This window comes from Mixophyes fleayi, chromosome 3 (genome assembly GCF_038048845.1).
Source record: "Mixophyes fleayi isolate aMixFle1 chromosome 3, aMixFle1.hap1, whole genome shotgun sequence".
In the NCBI taxonomy this organism is placed as follows: domain Eukaryota; kingdom Metazoa; phylum Chordata; class Amphibia; order Anura; family Limnodynastidae; genus Mixophyes; species Mixophyes fleayi.
In genome coordinates this window covers 4,779,705-4,795,231 of record NC_134404.1, presented here as the reverse complement: position 1 = coordinate 4,795,231, position 15,527 = coordinate 4,779,705, and the positions used below count along the sequence as shown (strand labels likewise).

At 36.1% G+C, this 15,527-nt stretch overlaps 10 non-coding genes across 10 annotated transcripts; all 10 read left to right on the top strand.

Moving 5' to 3' along the window:
* Window positions 1–127: 127 nt before the first annotated feature.
* Window positions 128–200, top strand: TRNAF-GAA (transfer RNA phenylalanine (anticodon GAA)). Its single transcript has one exon. It is a non-coding gene; the product is annotated as a tRNA-Phe (tRNA).
* Window positions 201–905: 705 nt separating this feature from the next.
* On the top strand, window positions 906–978 carry TRNAF-GAA (transfer RNA phenylalanine (anticodon GAA)). Its single transcript has one exon. It is a non-coding gene; the product is annotated as a tRNA-Phe (tRNA).
* Window positions 979–1,683: 705 nt separating this feature from the next.
* TRNAF-GAA (transfer RNA phenylalanine (anticodon GAA)) lies at window positions 1,684–1,756 on the top strand. The gene has a single exon. It is a non-coding gene; the product is annotated as a tRNA-Phe (tRNA).
* Window positions 1,757–2,461: 705 nt separating this feature from the next.
* Window positions 2,462–2,534, top strand: TRNAF-GAA (transfer RNA phenylalanine (anticodon GAA)). Its single transcript has one exon. It is a non-coding gene; the product is annotated as a tRNA-Phe (tRNA).
* Window positions 2,535–4,017: 1,483 nt separating this feature from the next.
* TRNAF-GAA (transfer RNA phenylalanine (anticodon GAA)) lies at window positions 4,018–4,090 on the top strand. Its single transcript has one exon. It is a non-coding gene; the product is annotated as a tRNA-Phe (tRNA).
* A 705-nt stretch (window positions 4,091–4,795) lies between these two features.
* On the top strand, window positions 4,796–4,868 carry TRNAF-GAA (transfer RNA phenylalanine (anticodon GAA)). The gene has a single exon. It is a non-coding gene; the product is annotated as a tRNA-Phe (tRNA).
* A 2,261-nt stretch (window positions 4,869–7,129) lies between these two features.
* On the top strand, window positions 7,130–7,202 carry TRNAF-GAA (transfer RNA phenylalanine (anticodon GAA)). Its single transcript has one exon. It is a non-coding gene; the product is annotated as a tRNA-Phe (tRNA).
* A 2,881-nt stretch (window positions 7,203–10,083) lies between these two features.
* TRNAE-UUC (transfer RNA glutamic acid (anticodon UUC)) lies at window positions 10,084–10,155 on the top strand. The gene has a single exon. It is a non-coding gene; the product is annotated as a tRNA-Glu (tRNA).
* A 1,690-nt stretch (window positions 10,156–11,845) lies between these two features.
* TRNAE-UUC (transfer RNA glutamic acid (anticodon UUC)) lies at window positions 11,846–11,917 on the top strand. The gene has a single exon. It is a non-coding gene; the product is annotated as a tRNA-Glu (tRNA).
* A 2,732-nt stretch (window positions 11,918–14,649) lies between these two features.
* Window positions 14,650–14,722, top strand: TRNAS-GGA (transfer RNA serine (anticodon GGA)). Its single transcript has one exon. It is a non-coding gene; the product is annotated as a tRNA-Ser (tRNA).
* The last annotated feature ends 805 nt before the right edge of the window (window positions 14,723–15,527 follow it).

Genomic DNA, 15,527 nt, shown 5'->3' with positions numbered 1-15,527 from the left:
TTTTCATGGACTCACCTTAAATTCCAATGAAATTTAGAATGAGAAAGTACCTGTAGCTAATTAAAGCTTATTCATTTGAAATCATTATAGTAATCCGAAATTGTGAATACATTCATCTTCCAAGCTGGCCGAAATAGCTCAGCTGGGAGAGCGTTAGACTGAAGATCTAAAGGTCCCTGGTTCGATCCCGGGTTTCGGCATGTTTGAACAGGTGTTTTTTGAAGTGAAAAGCTCGAACTGGAAGTAATTTCAAGATGAAATTCCATAATGTCATCCACCAATTTTTCTTAGCAAAGAAGAATATTCAGCCCCATCTTTCAAATAATCAGAACATTTAATTTAATAACACTGTCCAGAAATACAGGATAAAAAGTGTCCATGATTTCAGTAGTCCGGGCTTGACTCTTTATGCAATTGTAATTATCTCAATGATAAAATTTCTCAGCATTTTGCATCAATGCTTCTATTATAAAATAAAGGTTTTGTGATGGGTGAACATACAGTATAAAAACTGCTATGAAATGCTATGTTTACATTCGAAGCAATCATGATGAAAGGAAAAACTGTTATATAACCTTGTGTAATCTTCCTGGCATGACTCAGTTTGGAGAAAGTTAGGTTGAAGATCCAAAGGATTGTTGGCTTTCAATTTCTGGGGCTTTCTCTCTCTTCTACTACAGGAGAGAAGATTAATGAGCCCTAGCCTTCCACTGAACAATAAAACTAAAATTAACAATACTTACCTGCAATGCAGCAGCAGATACTAAGGTGTTCATGATTTTCATGGACTCACCTTAAATTCCAATGAAATTTAGAATGAGAAAGTACCTGTAGCTAATTATAGCTTATTCATTTGAAATCATTATAGTAATCCGAAATTGTGAATACTTTCATCTTCCAAGCTGGCCGAAATAGCTCAGCTGGGAGAGCGTTAGACTGAAGATCTAAAGGTCCCTGGTTTGATCCCGGGTTTCGGCATGTTTGAACAGGTGTTTTTTGAAGTGAAAAGCTCGAACTGGAAGTAATTTCAAGATGAAATTCCATAATGTCATCCACCAATTTTTCTTAGCAAAGAAGAATATTCAGCCCCATCTTTCAAATAATCAGAACATTTTATTTAATAACACTGTCCAGAAATACAGGATAAAAAATGTCCATGATTTCAATAGTCAGGGCTTGACTCTTTATGCAATTGTAATTATCTCAATGATAAAATTTCTCAGCATTTTGCATCAATGCTTCTATTATAAAATAAAGGTTTTGTGATGGGTGAACATACAGTATAAAAACTGCTATGAAATGCTATGTTTACATTCGAAGCAATCATAATGAAAGGAAAAACTGTTATATAACCTTGTGTAATCTTCCTGGCATGACTAAGTTTGGAGAAAGTTAGGTTGAAGATCCAAAGGATTGTTGGCTTTCAATTTCTGGGGCTTTCTCTCTCTTCTACTACAGGAGAGAAGATTAATGAGCCCTAGCCTTCCACTGAACAATAAAACTAAAATTAACAATACTTACCTGCAATGCAGCAGCAGATACTAAGGTGTTCATGATTTTCATGGACTCACCTTAAATTTTAATGAAATTTAGAATGAGAAAGTACCTGTAGCTAATTAAAGCTTATTCATTTGAAATCATTATAGTAATCCGAAATTGTGAATACATTCATCTTCCAAGCTGGCCGAAATAGCTCAGCTGGGAGAGCGTTAGACTGAAGATCTAAAGGTCCCTGGTTCGATCCCGGGTTTCGGCATGTTTGAACAGGTGTATTTTGAAGTGAAAAGCTCGAACTGGAAGTAATTTCAAGATGAAATTCCATAATGTCATCCACCAATTTTTCTTAGCAAAGAAGAATATTCAGCCCCATCTTTCAAATAATCAGAACATTTCATTTAATAACACTGTCCAGAAATACACGATAAAAAGTGTCCATGATTTCAGTAGTCCGGGCTTGACTCTTTATGCAATTGTAATTATCTCAATGATAAAATTTCTCAGCATTTTGCATCAATGCTTCTATTATAAAATAAAGGTTTTGTGATGGGTGAACATACAGTATAAAAACTGCTATGAAATGCTATGTTTACATTCGAAGCAATCATAATGAAAGGAAAAACTGTTATATAACCTTGTGTAATCTTCCTGGCATGACTAAGTTTGGAGAAAGTTAGGTTGAAGATCCAAAGGATTGTTGGCTTTCATATTCTGGGGCTTTCTCTCTCTTCTACTACAGGAGAGAAGATTAATGAGCCCTAGCCTTCCACTGAACAATAAAACTAAAATTAACAATACTTACCTGCAATGCAGCAGCAGATACTAAGGTGTTCATGATTTTCATGAACTCACCTTAAATTCCAATGAAATTTAGAATGAGAAAGTACCTGTAGCTAATTAAAGCTTATTCATTTGAAATCATTATAGTAATCCGAAATTGTAAATACATTCGTCTTCCAAGCTGGCCGAAATAGCTCAGCTGGGAGAGCGTTAGACTGAAGATCTAAAGGTCCCTGGTTCGATCCCGGGTTTCGGCATGTTTGAACAGGTGTTTTTTGAAGTGAAAAGCTCGAACTGGAAGTAATTTCAAGATGAAATTCCATAATGTCATCCACCAATTTTTCTTAGCAAAGAAGAATATTCAGCCCCATCTTTCAAATAATCAGAACATTTTATTTAATAACACTGTCCAGAAATACAGGATAAAAAATGTCCATGATTTCAATAGTCAGGGCTTGACTCTTTATGCAATTGTAATTATCTCAATGATAAAATTTCTCAGCATTTTGCATCAATGCTTCTATTATAAAATAAAGGTTTTGTGATGGGTGAACATACAGTATAAAAACTGCTATGAAATGCTATGTTTACATTCGAAGCAATCATGAGAAAAAGAAAAACTGTTATATAACCTTGTGTAATCTTCCTGGTATGACTCAGTTTATAGAAAGTTAAGTTGAAGATCCAAAGGATTGTTGGCTTTCAATTTCTGGGGCTTTCTCTCTCTTCTACTACAGGAGAGAAGATTAATGAGCCCTAGCCTTCCACTGAACAATAAAACTAAAATTAACAATACTTACCTGCAATGCAGCAGCAGATACTAAGGTGTTCATGATTTTCATGGACTCACCTTAAATTCCACTGAAATTTAGAATGAGAAAGTACCTGTAGCTAATTAAAGCTTATTCATTTGAAATCATTATAGTAATCCGAAATTGTGAATACATTCATCTTCCAAGATGGCCGAAATAGCTCAGCTGGGAGAGCGTTAGACTGAAGATCTAAAGGTCCCTGGTTCGATCCTGGGTTTCGGCATGTTTGAACAGGTTTTTTTTGAAGTGAAAAGCTCGAACTGGAAGTAATTTCAAGATGAAATTCCATAATGTCATTCACCAATTTTTCTTAGCAAAGAAGAATATTCAGCCCCATCTTTCAAATAATCAGAACATTTCATTTAATAACACTGTCCAAAAATACAGGATAAAAAGTGTCCATGATTTCAATAGTCCGGGCTTGACTCTTTATGCAATTGTAATTATCTCAATGATAAAAATTCTCAGCATTTTGCATCAATGCTTCTATTATAAAATAAAGGTTTTGTGATGGGTGAACACACAGTATAAAAACTGCTATGAAATGCTTTGTTTACATTCGAAGCAGTCATGATGAAAGGAAAAACTGTTATATAACCTTGTGTAATCTTCCTGGCATGACTCAGTTTGGAGAAAGTTAGGTTGAAGATCCAAAATGTTGTTGGCTTTCAATTTCTGGGGCTTTCTCTCTCTTCTACTACAGGAGAGAAGATTAATGAGCCCTAGCCTTCCACTGAACAATAAAACTAAAATTAACAATACTTACCAGCAATGCAGCAGCAGATACTAAGGTGTTCATGATTTTCATGGACTCACCTTAAATTTTAATGAAATTTAGAATGAGAAAGTACCTGTAGCTAATTAAAGCTTATTCATTTGAAATCATTATAGTAATCCGAAATTGTGAATACATTCATCTTCCAAGCTGGCCGAAATAGCTCAGCTGGGAGAGCGTTAGACTGAAGATCTAAAGGTTCCTGGTTCGATCCCGGGTTTCGGCATGTTTGAACAGGTGTTTTTTGAAGTGAAAAGCTCGAACTGGAAGTAATTTCAAGATGAAATTCCATAATGTCATCCACCAATTTTTCTTAGCAAAGAAGAATATTCAGCCCCATCTTTCAAATAATCAGAACATTTTATTTAATAACACTGTCCAGAAATACAGGATAAAAAATGTCCATGATTTCAGTAGTCCGGGCTTGACTCTTTATGCAATTGTAATTATCTCAATGAAAAAATTTCTCAGCATTTTGCATCAATGCTTCTATTATAAAATAAAGGTTTTGTGATGGGTGAACATACAGTATAAAAACTGCTATGAAATGCTATGTTTACATTCGAAGCAATCATGAGAAAAAGAAAAACTGTTATATAACCTTGTGTAATCTTCCTGGCATGACTCAGTTTATAGAAAGTTAAGTTGAAGATCCAAAGGATTGTTGGCTTTCAATTTCTGGGGCTTTCTCTCTCTTCTACTACAGGAGAGAAGATTAATGAGCCCTAGCCTTCCACTGAACAATAAAACTAAAATTAACAATACTTACCAGCAATGCAGCAGCAGATACTAAGGTGTTCATGATTTTCATGGACTCACCTTAAATTTTAATGAAATTTAGAATGAGAAAGTACCTGTAGCTAATTAAAGCTTATTCATTTGAAATCATTATAGTAATCCGAAATTGTGAATACATTCATCTTCCAAGCTGGCCGAAATAGCTCAGCTGGGAGAGCGTTAGACTGAAGATCTAAAGGTCCCTGGTTCGATCCCGGGTTTCGGCATGTTTGAACAGGTGTTTTTTGAAGTGAAAAGCTCGAACTGGAAGTAATTTCAAGATGAAATTCCATAATGTCATCCACCAATTTTTCTTAGCAAAGAAGAATATTCAGCCCCATCTTTCAAATAATCAGAACATTTTATTTAATAACACTGTCCAGAAATACAGGATAAAAAATGTCCATGATTTCAGTAGTCCGGGCTTGACTCTTTATGCAATTGTAATTATCTCAATGAAAAAATTTCTCAGCATTTTGCATCAATGCTTCTATTATAAAATAAAGGTTTTGTGATGGGTGAACATACAGTATAAAAACTGCTATGAAATGCTATGTTTACATTCGAAGCAATCATGAGAAAAAGAAAAACTGTTATATAACCTTGTGTAATCTTCCTGGCATGACTCAGTTTATAGAAAGTTAAGTTGAAGATCCAAAGGATTGTTGGCTTTCAATTTCTGGGGCTTTCTCTCTCTTCTACTACAGGAGAGAAGATTAATGAGCCCTAGCCTTCCACTGAACAATAAAACTAAAATTAACAATACTTACCTGCAATGCAGCAGCAGATACTAAGGTGTTCATGATTTTCATGGACTCACCTTAAATTCCAATGAAATTTAGAATGAGAAAGTACCTGTAGCTAATTAAAGCTTATTCATTTGAAATCATTATAGTAATCCGAAATTGTGAATACATTCATCTTCCAAGATGGCTGAAATAGCTCAGCTGGGAGAGCGTTAGACTGAAGATCTAAAGGTCCCTGGTTCGATCCTGGGTTTCGGCATGTTTGAACAGGTGTTTTTTGAAGTGAAAAGCTCGAACTGGAAGTAATTTCAAGATGAAATTCCATAATGTCCTTCACCAATTTTTCTTAGCAAAGAAGAATATTCAGCCCCATCTTTCAAATAATCAGAACATTTCATTTAATAACACTGTCCAAAAATACAGGATAAAAAGTGTCCATGATTTCAATAGTCCGGCCTTGACTCTTTATGCAATTGTAATTATCTCAATGATAAAAATTCTCAGCATTTTGCATCAATGCTTCTATTATAAAATAAAGGTTTTGTGATGGGTGAACATACAGTATAAAAACTGCTATGAAATGCTATGTTTACATTCGAAGCAGTCAAGATGAAAGGAAAAACTGTTATATAACCTTGTGTAATCTTCCTGGCATGACTCAGTTTGGAGAAAGTTAGGTTGAAGATCCAAAATGTTGTTGGCTTTCAATTTCTGGGGCTTTCTCTCTCTTCTACTACAGGAGAGAAGATTAATGAGCCCTAGCCTTCCACTGAACAATAAAACTAAAATTAACAATACTTACCTGCAATGCAGCAGCAGATACTAAGGTGTTCATGATTTTCATGGACTCACCTTAAATTCCAATGAAATTTAGAATGAGAAAGTACCTGTAGCTAATTAAAGCTTATTCATTTGAAATCATTATAGTAATCCGAAATTGTGAACACATTCATCTTCCAAGCTGGCCGAAATAGCTCAGCTGGGAGAGCGTTAGACTGAAGATCTAAAGGTCCCTGGTTCGATCCTGGGTTTCAGCATGTTTGAACAGGTGTTTTTTGAAGTGAAAAGCTCGAACTGGAAGTAATTTCAAGATGAAATTCCATAATGTCATCCACCAATTTTTCTTAGCAAAGAAGAATATTCAGCCCCATCTTTCAAATAATCAGAACATTTTATTTAATAACACTGTCCAGAAATACAGGATAAAAAATGTCCATGATTTCAGTAGTCCGGGCTTGACTCTTTATGCAATTGTAATTATCTCAATGATAAAATTTCTCAGCATTTTGCATCAATGCTTCTATTATAAAATAAAGGTTTTGTGATGGGTGAACATACAGTATAAAAACTGCTATGAAATGCTATGTTTACATTCGAAGCAATCATGAGAAAAAGAAAAACTGTTATATAACCTTGTGTAATCTTCCTGGCATGACTCAGTTTATAGAAAGTTAAGTTGAAGATCCAAAGGATTGTTGGCTTTCAATTTCTGGGGCTTTCTCTCTCTTCTACTACAGGAGAGAAGATTAATGAGCCCTAGCCTTCCACTGAACAATAAAACTAAAATTAACAATACTTACCTGCAATGCAGCAGCAGATACTAAGGTGTTCATGATTTTCATGGACTCACCTTAAATTCCAATGAAATTTAGAATGAGAAAGTACCTGTAGCTAATTAAAGCTTATTCATTTGAAATCATTATAGTAATCCGAAATTGTGAATACATTCATCTTCCAAGATGGCTGAAATAGCTCAGCTGGGAGAGCGTTAGACTGAAGATCTAAAGGTCCCTGGTTCGATCCCGGGTTTCGGCATGTTTGAACAGGTGTTTTTTGAAGTGAAAAGCTCGAACTGGAAGTAATTTCAAGATGAAATTCCATAATGTCATTCACCAATTTTTCTTAGCAAAGAAGAATATTCAGCCCCATCTTTCAAATAATCAGAACATTTCATTTAATAACACTGTCCAAAAATACAGGATAAAAAGTGTCCATGATTTCAATAGTCCGGCCTTGACTCTTTATGCAATTGTAATTATTTCAATGATAACAATTCTCAGCATTTTGCATCAATGCTTCTATTATAAAATAAAGGTTTTGTGATGGGTGAACATACAGTATAAAAACTGCTATGAAATGCTATGTTTACATTCGAAGCAGTCATGATGAAAGGAAAAACTGTTATATAACCTTGTGTAATCTTCCTGGCATGACTCAGTTTGGAGAAAGTTAGGTTGAAGATCCAAAATGTTGTTGGCTTTCAATTTCTGGGGCTTTCTCTCTCTTCTACTACAGGAGAGAAGATTAATGAGCCCTAGCCTTCCACTGAACAATAAAACTAAAATTAACAATACTTACCTGCAATGCAGCAGCAGATACTAAGGTGTTCATGATTTTCATGGACTCACCTTAAATTCCAATGAAATTTAGAATGAGAAAGTACCTGTAGCTAATTAAAGCTTATTCATTTGAAATCATTATAGTAATCCGAAATTGTGAATACATTCATCTTCCAAGCTGGCCGAAATAGCTCAGCTGGGAGAGCGTTAGACTGAAGATCTAAAGGTCCCTGGTTCGATCCTGGGTTTCGGCATGTTTGAACAGGTGTTTTTTGAAGTGAAAAGCTCGAACTGGAAGTAATTTCAAGATGAAATTCCATAATGTCATCCACCAATTTTTCTTAGCAAAGAAGAATATTCAGCCCCATCTTTCAAATAATCAGAACATTTCATTTAATAACACTGTCCAGAAATACAGGATAAAAAGTGTCCATGATTTCAGTAGTCCGGGCTTGACTCTTTATGCAATTGTAATTATCTCAATGATAAAATTTCTCAGCATTTTGCATCAATGCTTCTATTATAAAATAAAGGTTTTCTGATGGGTGAACATATAGTATAAAAACTGCTATGAAATGCTATGTTTACAATCGAAGCAATCATGATGAAAGAAAAAACTGTTATATAACCTTGTGTAATCTTCCTGGCATGACTCAGTTTGGAGAAAGTTAGGTTGAAGATCCAAAGGATTGTTGGCTTTCAATTTCTTGGGTTTCTCTCTCTTCTACTACAGGAGAGAGGATTAATGAGCCCTAGCCTTCCACTGAATAATAAAACTAAATTTAACAATACTTACCTGCAATGCAGCAGCAGATACTAAGGTGTTCATGATTTTCATGGACTCACCTTAAATTCCAATGAAATTTAGAATGTGAAAGTACCTGTAGCTAATTAAAGCTTATTCATTTGAAATCATTATAGTAATCCGAAATTGTGAATACATTCATTTTCCAAGCTGGATGAAATAGCTCAGCTGGGAGAGCATTAGACTAAAGATATAAAGGTCCCTGGTTCAATCCTGGGTTTTGGCATGTTTGAACAGGTGTTTTTTGAGGTGAAAAGCTCAAACTGGAAGTAATTTCAAGATGAAATTCCATAATGTCATCCACCAATTTTTCTTAGCAAAGAAGAATATTCAGCCCCATCTTTCAAATAATCAGAACATTTCATTTAATAACACTGTCCAGAAATACACGATAAAAAGTGTCCATGATTTCAGTAGTCCGGGCTTGACTCTTTATGCAATTGTAATTATCTCAATGATAAAATTTCTCAGCATTTTGCATCAATGCTTCTATTATAAAATAAAGGTTTTGTGATGGGTGAACATACAGTATAAAAACTGCTATGAAATGCTATGTTTACATTCGAAGCAATCATGATGAAAGGAAAAACTGTTATATAACCTTGTGTAATCTTCCTGGCATGACTCAGTTTGGAGAAAGTTAGGTTGAAGATCCAAAGGATTGTTGGCTTTCAATTTCTGGGGCTTTCTCTCTCTTCTACTACAGGAGAGAAGATTAATGAGCCCTAGCCTTCCACTGAACAATAAAACTAAAATTAACAATACTTACCTGCAATGCAGCAGCAGATACTAAGGTGTTCATGATTTTCATGGACTCACCTTAAATTCCAATGAAATTTAGAATGAGAAAGTACCTGTAGCTAATTAAAGCTTATTCATTTGAAATCATTATAGTAATCCGAAATTGTGAATACATTCATCTTCCAAGCTGGCTGAAATAGCTCAGCTGGGAGAGCGTTAGACTGAAGATCTAAAGGTCCCTGGAAAGGAAGTGAAAAGTTTAAACTGGAAGTAATTTCAAGATGAAATTCCATAATGTCATCCGTAACTTGTGTTCATTTCTGCTGCCTGTTAATCATCCTGCATGCTGCTGAGCCTCTAGTAGGGCAACTATGGTTTCTGTGCTCTGTTGAAGTACAGTGCAGAGGCAGGTGATAGAGACACGAGTTCTGTTACTGGGGATACTTTCCATAGCTCTTTGCAACTCATTAAAATGGAAATGAGAACCTTTTCCACTTCTTGGAAAGTGGCCTCCAGACATCACACATGTATTTATTGCATTGTTACCTATCCTGCTGGATTGGCATTTACAAATCTGCAAGTGGTCAGGGACGTGCCGTGATGATGCAAATCACATCATCAAACATTGCCCACCTCACTGATCACTGAGTGGTCTGGAGCGTGATGATGAAATTAGTGTCATCATAGGCCATGCCAAAACCACTCCATGTCACCACCTGGTTAAATATGAAATACACAGAGAGTTAAGATACATTACAGCAAAGCATGATATATTTGTTCTGCTGCTATGTTGAAACAGGCAACGGAAAAGTCCCATATGGTCTAGCGGTTAGGATTCCTGGTTTTCACCCAGGCGGCCCGGGTTCGACTCCTGGTATGGGAAGTTGAAGCTTTTTTGAATGGCAGCAACAGTACCACTTGTTTAATGCCTGCTATGTTAATCTCAGCAACAAAATCCAGGAGAAACTGTGCTTTGGTTATGGAAATGGGATGTGGTCAAATCCACAGGATTTATATACCTGCCAACATTTCTGTATCCAAAATTAGGACAGAACTGGTCTGACCCCATATTTCAACATCCATCTTCCAAATTTCGAGTGGGACAACCCTATTTTATATGTAACACATCCTTCATGTGAAAAAAAAGAACTCTTGAACTTGTGGATCAATGGGTTTCCAGGGAGAGTTCACAACTTTTTAATGGTGCAGTAGGGATGTTCTGAATGAAACTAGACTACGCAAATGCTTACAAACCAATAATGTCTGCTTCTGTGCCCAGAATTTCTCCGCTTTCCTTAATCAGCATACAAAGGACAGGTTTAAGAGACCACGGATGGGAACTGAAATACAATATTACTTCTGAAATCCCATGGATCTGAACCCATAGAAGATGCATTGTAAAAACAGAGAGTACTGTGAGAAATAGTGGTGGCAGCGTGGACCATTGACTAGAAATCCATTTTTGTCTCACTGGGCAAAAGTTTGACAATTTGTCACCACAATTTCTGGAATTTTCATCAATTAAAAAAGTCAAGCTAAATTGGAGAACGCAGAAGAGGTTGAAAATTTTCCAGCATTTTTAATCTTGACGTAAAGGCGTCTGCAGTTGGAAAATCTAAGGAAGCTGTTTTCCCAACTATTTCTGGAGCTAATTAATTCAAAATGAACAAGTAAAAATCAAACTTTTAATGATGTATTACCAATTATTAAACATGACAATTTTTACAACTTTTGATGAGCAAGTAGACCAGAAATAAAAATGTGGATCTCTTTATCTAGACAAGCAATTTTTCTGTTTTAAGGATAATTCAATTCTGTTTGTGTTGTCACTCAGTCAGATGTAGTGCACATGACATCAGAAGTCCTCTAAAGCACAATCTTTCGATAGCTCAGCTGGTAGAGCAGAGGACTGTAGAGGAAATTGATACAGAAATCCTTAGGTCACTGGTTCAACTCCGGCTCGAAGGAAAGTTTTTCATATCATTTTAGAGGGCAATTTCTGACATATTAAATACCCAGAAATATGCATGACTCATGCTGTTTATCTTTAATAGTCAGAGAAACTGTAACTTGTTTTCATTTCTGTTGCCTGTTAATCATCCTGCATGCTGCTGAGCCTCTAGTAGGTCAATTATGGTTTCTGTGCTCTGTTGAAGTACAGTGCAGAGGCAGGTGATAGAGACAAGAGTTCTGTTACTGGGGATACTTTCCATAGCTCTTTGCAACTCATTAAAATGGAAATGAGAACCTTTTCCACTTCTTGGAAAGTGGCCTCCAGACATCACACATGGATTTATTGCATTGTTACCTATCCTGCTGGATTGGCATTTACAAATCTGCAAGTGTTCAGGGACGTGCCGTGATGATGCAAATCACATCATTAAACATTGCCCACCTCACTGATCACTGAGTGGTCTGGTGCGTGATGATGAAATTAGTGTCATCATAGGCCATGCCAAACCCACTCCATGTCACCACCTGGTTAAATATGAAATACACAGAGAGTTAAGATACATTACAGCAAAGCATGATATATTTGTTCTGCTGCTATGCTGAAACACTCAACGGAAAAGTCCCATGTGGTCTAGCAGTTAGGATTCCTGGTTTTCACCCAGGCGGCCCGGGTTCGACTCCCGGTATGGGAAGTTGAAGCTTTTTTGAATGGCAGCAACAGTACCACTTGTTTAATGCCTGCTCTGTTGATCTCAGCAACAAAATCCAGGAGAAACTGTGCTTTGGTTATGGAAATGGGATGTGGTCAAATCCACAGGATTTATATACCTCCCAACATTTCTGTATCCAAAATTAGGACAGAACTGGTCTGACCCCATATTTCAACATCCATCTTCCAAATTTCGAGTGGGACAACCCTATTTTATATGTAACACATCCTTCATGTGAAAAAAAAGAACTCTTGAACTTGTGGATCAATGGGTTTCCAGGGAGAGTTCACAACTTTTTAATGGTGCAGTAGGGATGTTCTGAATGAAACTAGACTACGCAAATGCTTACAAACCAATAATGTCTGCTTCTGTGCCCAGAATTTCTCCGCTTTCCTTAATCAGCATACAAAGGACAGGTTTAAGAGACCACGGATGGGAACTGAAATACAATATTACTTCTAAAATCCCATGGATCTGAACCCATAGAAGATGATTTGTAAAAACAGAGAGTACTGTGAGAAATAGTGGTGTCAGCGTGGACCATTGACTAGAAATCCATTTTTGTCTCACTGGGCAAAAGTTTGACAATTTGTCACCACAATTTCTGGAATATTCATCAATTATAAAAGTCAAGCTAAATTGGAGAACGCAGAAGAGGTTGAAAATTTTCCAGCATTTTTAATCTTGACGTAAAGGCGTCTGCAGTTGGAAAATCTAAGGAAGCTGTTTTCCCAACTATTTCTGGAGCTAATTAATTCAAAATGAACAAGTAAAAATCAAACTTTTAATGATGTATTACCAATTATTAAACATGACAATTTTTACAACTTTTGATGAGCAAGTAGACCAGAAATAAAAATGTGGATCTCTTTATCTAGACAAGCAATTTTTCTGTTTTAAGGATAATTCAATTCTGTTTGTGTTTTCACTCAGTCAGATGTAGTGCACATGACATCAGAAGTCCTCTAAAGCACAATCCTTCGATAGCTCAGCTGGTAGAGCAGAGGACTGTAGAGGAAATTGGTACAGAAATCCTTAGGTCGCTGGTTCAACCCTGGCTCAAAGGAAAGCTTTCATATAATTTTAGAGGGCAATTTCTGACATATTAAATACCCATAAATATGTATGACTCATGCTGTTTATCTTTAATAGTCAGAGAAACTGTAACTTGTTTTCATTTCTGCTACCTGTTAATCATCCTGCATGCTGCTGAGCCTCTAGTAGGGCAATTATGGTTTCTGTGCTCTGTTGAAGTACAGTGCAGAGGCAGGTGATAGAGACACGAGTTCTGTTACTGGGAATACTTTCCATAGCTCTTTGCAACTCATTAAAATGGAAATGAGAACCTTTTCCACTTCTTGGAAAGTGGCCTCCAGACATCACACATGGATTTATTGCATTGTTACCTATCCTGCTGGATTGGCATTTACAAATCTGCAAGTGGTCAGGGACGTGCCGTGATGATGCAAATCACATCATCAAACATTGCCCACCTCACTGATCACTGAGTGGTCTGGAGCGTGATGATGAAATTAGTGTCATCTTAGGCCATGCCAAACCCACTCCATGTCACCACCTGGTTAAATATGAAATACACAGAGAGTTAAGATACATTTACTTACTTTTATGACTCAGTTTGGAGAAAGTTAGGTTGAAGATCCAAAGGATTGTTGGCTTTCAATTTCTGGGGCTTTCTTTCTCTTCTACTACAGGAGAGAAGATTAATGAGCCCTAGCCTTCCACTAAATAATAAAACTAAAATTAACAATACTTACCTGCAATGCAGCAGCAGATACTAAGGTGTTCATGATTTTCATGGACTCACCTTAAATTCCAATGAAATTTAGAATGTGAAAGTACCTGTAGCTAATTAAAGCTTATTCATTTGAAATCATTATAGTAATCCGAAATTGTGAATACATTCATTTTCCAAGCTGGCCGAAATAGCTCAGCTGGGAGAGCGTTAGACTGAAGATCTAAAGGTCCCTGGTTCAATCCTGGGTTTTGGCATGTTTGAACAGGTGTTTTTTTAAGTGAAAAGCTCAAACTGGAAGTAATTTCAAGATGAAATTCCATAATGTCATCCACCAATTTTTCTTAGCAAAGAAGAATATTCAGCCCCATCTTTCAAATAATCAGAACATTTCATTTAATAACACTGTCCAGAAACACAGGATAAAAAGTGTCCATGATTTCAGTAGTCCGGGCTTGACTCTTTATGCAATTGTAATTATCTCAATGATAAAATTTCTCAGCATTTTGCATCAATGCTTCTATTATAAAATAAAGGTTTTCTGATGGGTGAACATACAGTATAAAACTGCTATGAAATGCTATGTTTACATTCGAAGCAATCATGATGAAAGGAAAAACTGTTATATAACCTTGTGTATTCTTCCTGGCATAACTCAGTTTGGAAAAAGTTTGGTTGAAGATCCAAAGGATTGTTGGCTTTCAATTTCTTGGGCTTTCTCTCTTTTCTACTACAGGAGAGAAGATTAATGAGCCCTAGCCTTCCACTGAATAATAAAACTAAAATTAAGAATACTTACCTGCAATGCAGCAGCAGATACTAAGGTATTCATGATTTTCATGGACTCACCTTAAATTCCAATGAAATTTAGAATGTGAAAGTACCTGTAGCTAATTAAAGCTTATTCATTTGAAATCATTATAGTAATCCGAAATTGTGAATACATTCATCTTCCAAGCTGGCCGAAATAGCTCAGCTGGGAGAGCATTAGACTGGAGATCTAAAGGTCCCTGGTTCGATCCCGGTTTTTGGCGTGTTTGAACAGGTGTTTTTTTAAGTGAAAAGCTGAAACTGGAAGTAATTTCAAGATGAAATTCCATAATGTCATCCACCAATTTTTCTTAGCAAAGAAGAATATTCATCCCCATCTTTCAAATAATCAGAACATTTCATTTAATAACACTGTCCAGAAATACAGGATAAAAAGTGTCCATGATTTCAGTAGTCCGGGTTTGACTCTTTATGCAATTGTAATTATCTCAATGATAAAATTTCTCAGCATTTTGCATCAATGCTTCTATTATAAAATAAAGGTTTTGAGATGGGTGAACATACAGTATAAAAACTGCTATGAAATGCTATGTTTACATTCGAAGCAATCATGATGAAAGGAAAAACTGTTATATAACCTTGTGTAATCTTCCTGGCATGACTAAGTTTGGAGAAAGTTAGGTTGAAGATCCAAAGGATTGTTGGCTTTCAATTTCTGGGGCTTTCTCTCTCTTCTACTACAGGAGAGAAGATTAATGAGCCCTAGCCTTCCACTGAATAATAAAACTAATATTAACAATACTTACCTGCAATGCAGCAGCAGATACTAAGGTGTTCATGATTTTCATGGACTCACCTTAAATTCCAATGAAATTTAGAATGAGAAAGTACCTGTAGCTAATTAAAGCTTATTCATTTGAAATCATTATAGTAATCCGAAATTGTGAATACATTCATCTTCCAAGCTGGCCGAAATAGCTCAGCTGGGAGAGCGTTAGACTGAAGATCTAAAGGTTTCTGGTTCGATACCGGGTTTCGGCATGTTTGAACAGGTGTTTTTTGAAGTGA